The sequence below is a fragment of the Perognathus longimembris genome, chromosome 13 (genome assembly GCF_023159225.1).
Source record: "Perognathus longimembris pacificus isolate PPM17 chromosome 13, ASM2315922v1, whole genome shotgun sequence".
Taxonomy (NCBI): domain Eukaryota; kingdom Metazoa; phylum Chordata; class Mammalia; order Rodentia; family Heteromyidae; genus Perognathus; species Perognathus longimembris.
Window position 1 is genome coordinate 1696041 of NC_063173.1, and position 7792 is coordinate 1703832.

A 7792-nucleotide genomic window follows, 5' to 3' on the forward strand; every position below is an offset into this window, starting at 1 on the left:
GACCTCGGCACATGGGGAGGACCGTTGACCTCGGCGCGCGGGGAGGGGACCGTTGACCTCGGCGCGCGGGGAGGACCATTGACCTCGGCGCGCGGGGAGGACCGTTGACCTCAGCACGGGGAGGACCGTTGACCTCAGCGCGGGGAAGACCGTTGACCTCGGCGCGCGGGGAGGACCGTTGACCTCGGCGCGCGGGGAGGACCGTTGACCTCAGTGTGCGGGGAGGACCGTTGACCTCAGCACGGGGAGGACCGTTGACCTCGGCACATGGGGAGGACCGTTGACCTCGGCGCGCGGGGAGGACCGTTGACCTCGGCGCGCGGGAGGACCGTTGACCTCAGCGCGGGGAGGACCGTTGACCTCGGCGCGGGGAGGACCGTTGACCTCGGCGCGCGGGGAGGACCGTTGACCTCGGCACATGGGGAGGACCGTTGACCTCGGCGCGCGGGGAGGACCGTTGACCTCGGCGTGCGGGGAGGACCATTGACCTCGGCGCGCGGGGAGGACCGTTGACCTCAGCACGGGGAGGACCGTTGACCTCAGCGCGGGGAAGACCGTTGACCTCGGCGCGCGGGGAGGACCGTTGACCTCGGCGCGCGGGGAGCACCGTTGACCTCGGCGCGCGGGGAGCACCGTTGACCTCGGCGCGCGGGGAGGACCGTTGACCTCGGCACGCGGGGAGGACCGTTGACCTCGGCGCGCGGGGAGGACCGTTGACCTCGGCACGCGGGGAGCACCGTTGACCTCGGCGCGCGGGGAGCACCGTTGACCTCGGCGCGGGGAGGACCGTTGACCTCGGCGCGCGGGGAGCACCGTTGACCTCGGCGCGGGGAGGAGCCCGCGCCCCTGGGAAAGCTCTCAAGGGCAACAAGGCCGGGTGAGATGTGGCTGGACGAGAGACTGAGGGTCGATAGACGGGGCCCAGGACGCCTCCATTTTCCCCTCCCGATCTGCGCTCCCCCTCTCGCCTCTCTACCTGGTGCCCTTCTTCCTGCGGCGTCTTGGCCTCGTCACGCGCCTTTCCAGAGGCCGCCATCGCTCCGCGTCGGGGTCTCCCGGCAGCAATGCCTGGTTCCGGGGTTTCCTACCCCCACTCCTCCTCTTCCTCAACGGTCCTTCTCCTAAGCCCACCTCGAGCCGCCCTAGCTGAAGCGTGTGACCCTTGTTGCCTCGGAGTCGTGACGGGCTGTCGGGGTGAATGGTTAGAAGGAGTGTAACGCCGGGTTGGCAGCCCAGCTTCTGCAGCCTGGATTTGCGACGCGGCCCCACCCCCTCACAGCGCTGCGGACTTTGGACAAGCTCGGTAATGCCTTTCGGTTTATTGGCTCCGGAGTGATTGTTAAAATCATAACTTACGGGGATCACGCGTTTGTCTCAGTCGAACAGTTGCCCTTGCGCCTGCGGCTGTGATCAGATGGTAAGATGGGGGCCCGCCGAGTGAACCGCCTGAAGGTCACCAGTAAGGAGGCTAACCAGGTCACGATGTGAATTCTTTCTACCTTGTTTCGGGGGGGCGGGGGGAGGGAGACGGGGGGGGGCGATAGAGCTTCACTTCCTCCCCGGTGCCTGGCTATGTGGTTACCCCAGGGTAGGCAGAGAGCTCAGGCTGCCTCTGGTGGGGTGCCTGTAGCCTAGGCTTCTCACTTTGGGGTTGTAGGGGGTCACAGATAGCTGAGCACTCTGACCTGTGACCCTGGTACTCATGCAGCCCCCGCCAGAGGTGGTTCCTTCTGGAAGAAGTGTAAGCCCTCCCAACACAGGTGTGGTCAGTGAGGTCCAGAGAGGACCCAGACCTGGCCAAGGCCACCAGGCACTTAGGAACACAGCCGGTTCCAGCCCGGTGACCCAATCACCAGGCCCCATCTCTTTCCAGCTCTTGAGTCAGAGCTGTGACCCGAGGCCAGGGAGTTGAGAAACTCTGTAAACTGACTTGGGTTCAAGGTCTGGCCCCACTACTGATTTTCTGGGAGACTGGCATGTTACAGGGTTAGCCTCAGTTTCCTCAGCTTTGAAATGAAAAGAATGACTCCTTCCTTGCATAGCTATTTCAAGACACGGAGAAAAATCGCTTCCCCGGGGCACCGCCGGCTCCCCCTCGGAATCCTAGCGACTCAGGAGGCTGAGATCTGAGGGTCATGGTTCCAAGACAGCCCAGACAGGAAAAATTCTTGAGACGTTGTAGCTCTGATTAACCATGAAAAAATAAAAATAAAAAAAAAAGCAGAGCTGAATCTGGGGCTCAAGTGGGAGAGCACCACCAGCCTTGAGCAAAAGAGCTAAGGAACAATGCCCAGGCCCTGAGTATCAAACCTCAGCACTGCACACATCCACGCCCACATAATCTTCATTGTGCGCCGGTCAGGAATTACGAGTGTTTTGAATGTAATTGTTCCACCTAATCATCCGTTAACCCTAGCGTACTCAGCTCCCGATGTGTGCTCTGGGACGTACTATCTCAGCCTCGCCCAGACAAATGGGGCTTGTCTGCTCCTCTCCTTCTGCTTACCATACCTGGGGTGACGCCCAGACTTCTGGCAGGTTCTAGAGCAGAAAGCCGAGGCGCTGACGGGGGGCCTCTCCCTCCACACCCTCCCCAAACCCCAGCCCAGGACCCACCAGAAAATCAACCAGTCCTGTACGCTCTGGATCAAAGCTGAGAGACACCCCAGAATGCCCTTTGTGTCAGGTGTTTGCTACCTGGAGCCACAGCGGAACGGAGGGTTCTAGATCCGAGGCGGCCCTGCCGTCTCCGCGTCCAGCCCCCGCTGGCGTAGGTGGCCCTCGCCCCCTGGGGGGACAGAGGCCGAAGCTGCCCTCGGTGGAGACACCCCCCAGCCTCCGTCCCTCTGCCGGGTTCTCCCTCGCGCCGCGGATCAGAGCCCTCCGTCATCTTCCCCAAAGTCCCTGCTTTGGGATCAGGAAGGGCTTTTGAAACGTAAGGAAGGGTTTGGGGAATGCAAAGTTTTGTCTTAAACCGGTTTGTTTTCGAGATGGAATTAAGACACGCCTCCGATGGTTCAAGAAATAGCGGAGGACGCAGGTATACTTGGCGATTTCTGGTGTGATGTTAAACTCATTTCACTCACCTTATGTAAACACGTTTTACCCCGTTCAAAGTAGCCAGTCCCGAGCACCTTGTGAACCCAGGCTCAACCAATCCGAGCAGAGGGGCAGGGCCGGCTGCGTTAGGGATAAGTTGAGGAGCAACTTGTCTCTGTGTGCTTGCCGGCCAGATTTCTGTGTCCGTCGTTCTGACTGCCATGGTTCTTGAAGAGCACATTTATGACCCTGCTTGGCACTGAACTCACCCACAAGTCTCCACCCAGGGAAGGTTAAATCCAGGCAAGGCAGGGCTCGTGGTACTCTAAATACAGCATCCCTCCCCGGAACCCACAAACACCCATCCCAAGGCGCCGGTGGATGTCTGGAACCTTAGAGCACACCCCACCCCACACGTAAGCCTGCGGAGCCACCACGCCAAGTCCAACAACGGCAGTGGCTACGAAGTCGGGGTGGGGAGCGTGTACAGCATGTATGTCTGGCAAAAGAATGATTCACGTTCTGGGTGGGGCAGAGGAGGAGGACGGTGCAAGATTTCATCATGCTATTCAGACGTAAAGCTCACAAGCTGTTGATTTCTAAGATGTTTCCATGCCATACTTTTCCACCAGGGTGGACCTCGGGTAACTGAAACCACGAGACACAAAACCGTGGAGAAGAGAGGACTGCTGTCATGGTTCAGTTTTTGAGAACTGAATAGCCAGGCTCCTCGGAATGAGGTTTGGTCTCAAGACGCTCGCTGTGTGGAAGGCGGTCCGTTTCTTTAGAGGGGCTGGGTTGGAGGTGGTGGGCGCCAGCCCAGGCGGGCGTAGCTAGGTGGGGAGGTATCACCCCCCGGAGGGAGGGGCCACTGCTCCCCAGAACTTCCTCCTATATACCTGGGCTCCAAACCCGGAGCTGGGGGATCCCCGGGCCTGGAAATCCCCCCCTCCCCCCCGCCCAATTCTCCTAAGGCTGATCACCCGCAGCGCGGTTTCTCAGAAGGAGAGTTGGCTCGCGATCAGAAGTTCTGGAAGTTCCTACAGGAAGTGGCCACGAGAGCCAGAGGGAAGGATGGTGATGAGAGAGCCGGGAGTTGTGGGTTGGGATTCTTGCTCCCGCGAGGACAGGCAAGGGCTGGTGTGAGCGCGGGTCACCTCCAGCCGTCTACGCGGGCACCCGCCGGCCTCCTCTCGTGAGGAAGGGCCTGTGCTTGTACCATCTGCCTAGCAGGTTTCCGCCAGGCCTCCCGAGGAAGTCGCTGGGCCCGTCCCCACGGCCAGCCACAACGCTCAATCTCTAGCCCGGTGGGGATCTCCTTCTAAAGGGTTGCTGCTCGTCTTCAACACGGCAGGATGCTCACGGTCCCCCATGTCCCCTGCCCGTGTCCTCTGAGTCCCCCCAGACCCGTCCCACCTTCCTGTTCCAACCCCATCCTGCCAGACCATTTCCCTAAATCGCAGCAAGCACCTCCTCACGGGCCTCGGGGCTCACGCGAGGTCCTTCCGTGTCCTTCCCACGCCGTGGACAGAGCCGCCTTCCCAAAGCAGACGTCCTTCCTCCCCGGGGCCTTCAAAGAAATGCCGCCGTCGGGCGCCTTTCTGGAGGACGAGTCTGCGCGTCAAGTCCCACGCTCACCAGTGACGACGGCTCCGAGGGAGTCCTCTCCGGTCCGCCCCTGGGGAGGGCGATGGAAGCAGGACTGGGCAGAGGGGACACACTGGGCTGGGCACAGATCCCCACCAAGACTTCAGCCACACCTCGCAGAGACCGGGGGCTGAAATGACTCCTCACAGGTACCCCAAATCAGGGGCAGGGTCGGGGCCTTCCTGGGAGCAAGCCATTCGGCAGGCCGGTCTGGAAAGAGATGGGAGGCTCCGTGCGGAGGCAGGGAGAACGGAGTGCTGTCACCCACAGACCCGCACCTTTCCAGCAGCTGAGGGAGGAAATGGTCCAGTCCGGAGGAAGGGGGGACACAGGCATCTGGGCAGCACCTCCAGTGACTACCGTCAAGGTGCTTTGGAATGGTTATTGCACGATGCAAAGAAGAAGCCAGGCACCGGTGGCTCACACCTGTAATCCTAGTTACCCGGGAGACTGAGAGCTAAGGGTTGAAGTTCAGAGCCAGCCTAGGCAGGAAAAATCTGAGACTTTTATCTCCAATGAACCACCAAAAATCCAGCCATAGAGGCGTGGCTCAACTGGTAGAGCACCCGCCGTGACTGAGAAGCGAAGGGACAGCAGCTAGGCTCTGAGTTCAAGCCTCAGTACTGGCACGAAAGAGAAGAAAAAATGAGTAAGTCCTAGGTCCCCACAAGCAAGGCGTGTATGTGTGATTTAGCACCCAGGGCTTTCAGGACCCTGCCCAAACATCCTGGCCCTCCATTCCCCTTTCCTCTCCCGCCCTGCGCTTCCTCCCAACCTTCTAACCGCATCGAACCCCTTGCTCTTTCCCCAAGCTTGGCATGCTGTTTCACACCGCTCTGCTTTTTCATCCGCCTGGAACACCTTTACATGGAAAAGAGAAATCCTGTTCTCTTCCTTCCCACCCCTCCAACAAGACGCCAGCAAGGGGCTGCCTCCCTTGGGAAGCCTTCTATTATTTCCTCCGAAGATGGTAGCGCCCACCTGCCCAGGGCACAGCCCAGGGGGGGGGGGTGCCACACTGGGTCAGGGGACAGGGCAGGTGTCTGGTTTCTTCCCAGGTCAAATCACAAGGCCTGGCCCCTCCATTCCTCAGGACGCAGGACGAGTTTGGGCTGGAGCGGGAAGCTTGGGCAGAGGCCGGGGGCAAAGAACAGCAGGTGGGAAGTTGGAAACACTGCCATCCAGCATTCCCGCAGGCCCCTGTTATCCTAGCTGTTAATACGCCCCCACTGCGGCCACCCCCAGCAAGAAGCTACTCCAGGCCTCCTTACTTTACAGGTATGGGAACCGCAGCTCAGGATGGGGAGGGCTCTGCTCAAGGTCACAGCGGGTCAGGGGCGGGTCTGACCGGGGACGTGTTCCTCCTTCACCACGCCAGAGGCGGCTGCCCAGGCCGACGTCACCCCCTCTGAGTCCACCCCACAAATCACCACGCGCAGAAGCACCTTTCCTAGAAGGGGATAACTGTTATCGTGGAAGGTTGTCCTGGGGACTCTGTGATGTCAGATCCCGGCTCCCAAAACAGGCTGTAGGTGGCACCCGGATTATAACTGAGTCTGGAGTGGTACAGAGCTAGGTTCTGTCCGCTCTGCAGGTAGAACGGGCCCCGGGGGTTGGATAATGCAAGCTGAAGCGTCCAGTGTGACGGAGGCCCTGGTGCTACACCTCCAGAGGTAGAAGGGGATGGGGTGATTCCCGACAAGACACCAAGCCATGGTAAAATCACCTGGACCTGTGCAGTCTACAGGCCTGGGGAGAAAACCTCTCAACAAGTAGATGGGGAAACTGAGGCCTCCCACGGAAAGGTAAGTGCCTAACGTGGCCGGGAATCAGAGCAGATCCTGTGTTCCCTGCAGGGAGGATGAAATGGTCAAAACTCCTTCAGGGGTGAGATCCACGGAGAGGTAGTAACTTGCTGGGGTCCCCCAGGGGTCTGTGACAGACAGACAGACAGACCTTGGCTGGGTGAATCCTTGCTGGAGCCCGTGAGCAGCGTCTCCAGTGGGGGTGCGGAGCGGGGGTCCTGGAAGAGCTTGGGGACTCCTGACACCCACCCAGGTTGAGTTGGAAACTGGCTCAGGAAGGATGTGGCCACTCCCAGCTCCCACAGCCAGCCCGACCGGGCCAGGCCTGGACCCCAGACCTGTGCTCTCTCAGAGAGAGACAACGGGGGTGAGCGAGCGATAGAGAGCGAGAGAGAGAGAGAGAGAGAGGCAGAGCAGACACCCCAGCGCTCAGCCGGCAGTCAGGACAGGGAGGCGGAGGACAAGGGGAAGCAGCAGCCTGGATTTGGACATCCCTGAGCTGGGTCCCTCACTTCCACCCCCCCCCCAGACACACCCCCCTCCGTCTCTGCCCATCTTGCTACGGCCCCAGACGTCTCCAAGCCGAGGGGACCTCTGGCTTCTCTGTGGCCTGCGCTCTCTCTCCCAGCTGACCCCTTCCCTGCCCCCCTCCGCCCCCGCCCCCCCCCCCCGCCCTTGGGGCTTCTGGGAGCGGCTTTCCCGCCCTGGGCCCCCGAAGCTCAGCAGCTGCCCTCTGCCCTAGGAGCTCAGGCCCGTGCCTTCTCCCTGGTGTCCCAAGGCAGGCCACGCCGACTCTTGGTGTCTGTGCCAGATGGAAGCTTCTAGAAAACGGAACTGGACTCTGCTTAAGGCAACATCCCAAATACAGCAAAGGGTGGACCTCAAAAGATCCCCAGTCTTCCTTCCCTCCTTCCTTCCCGGTCTCCCTCCCTCCCTCCCTCCTCCCCTCCCTCTTTTCCTTCCTCCTTTCCGGACACCTACTAAGCGGGAAGGCAAACGTGACAGTCTGGATGAGCTTGGGTGGCGGCGGGTTCTATAAATAAAGTCCAAGTGTGGATTGATCTGGGAGCTGCCGCCAGGTACCGTGGGCTGCGGGGGGGGGGGGGGGGGAGGGGGGAGGGTCTTGCACTTTTCTCTCTCGGGCTCCTGGAGGTGCCAGACGGCTTTCCCACCCACAGACTCACTTCCTGACTCTCCAGGAATCGGATTCAGCGACAGCGGCGCTGAACACTTACTTCAGAACTACCACAAGAGCCGCCATTTATCCGGGGGCCTTGAGAGCTCCCCCCCATCCCCACCCC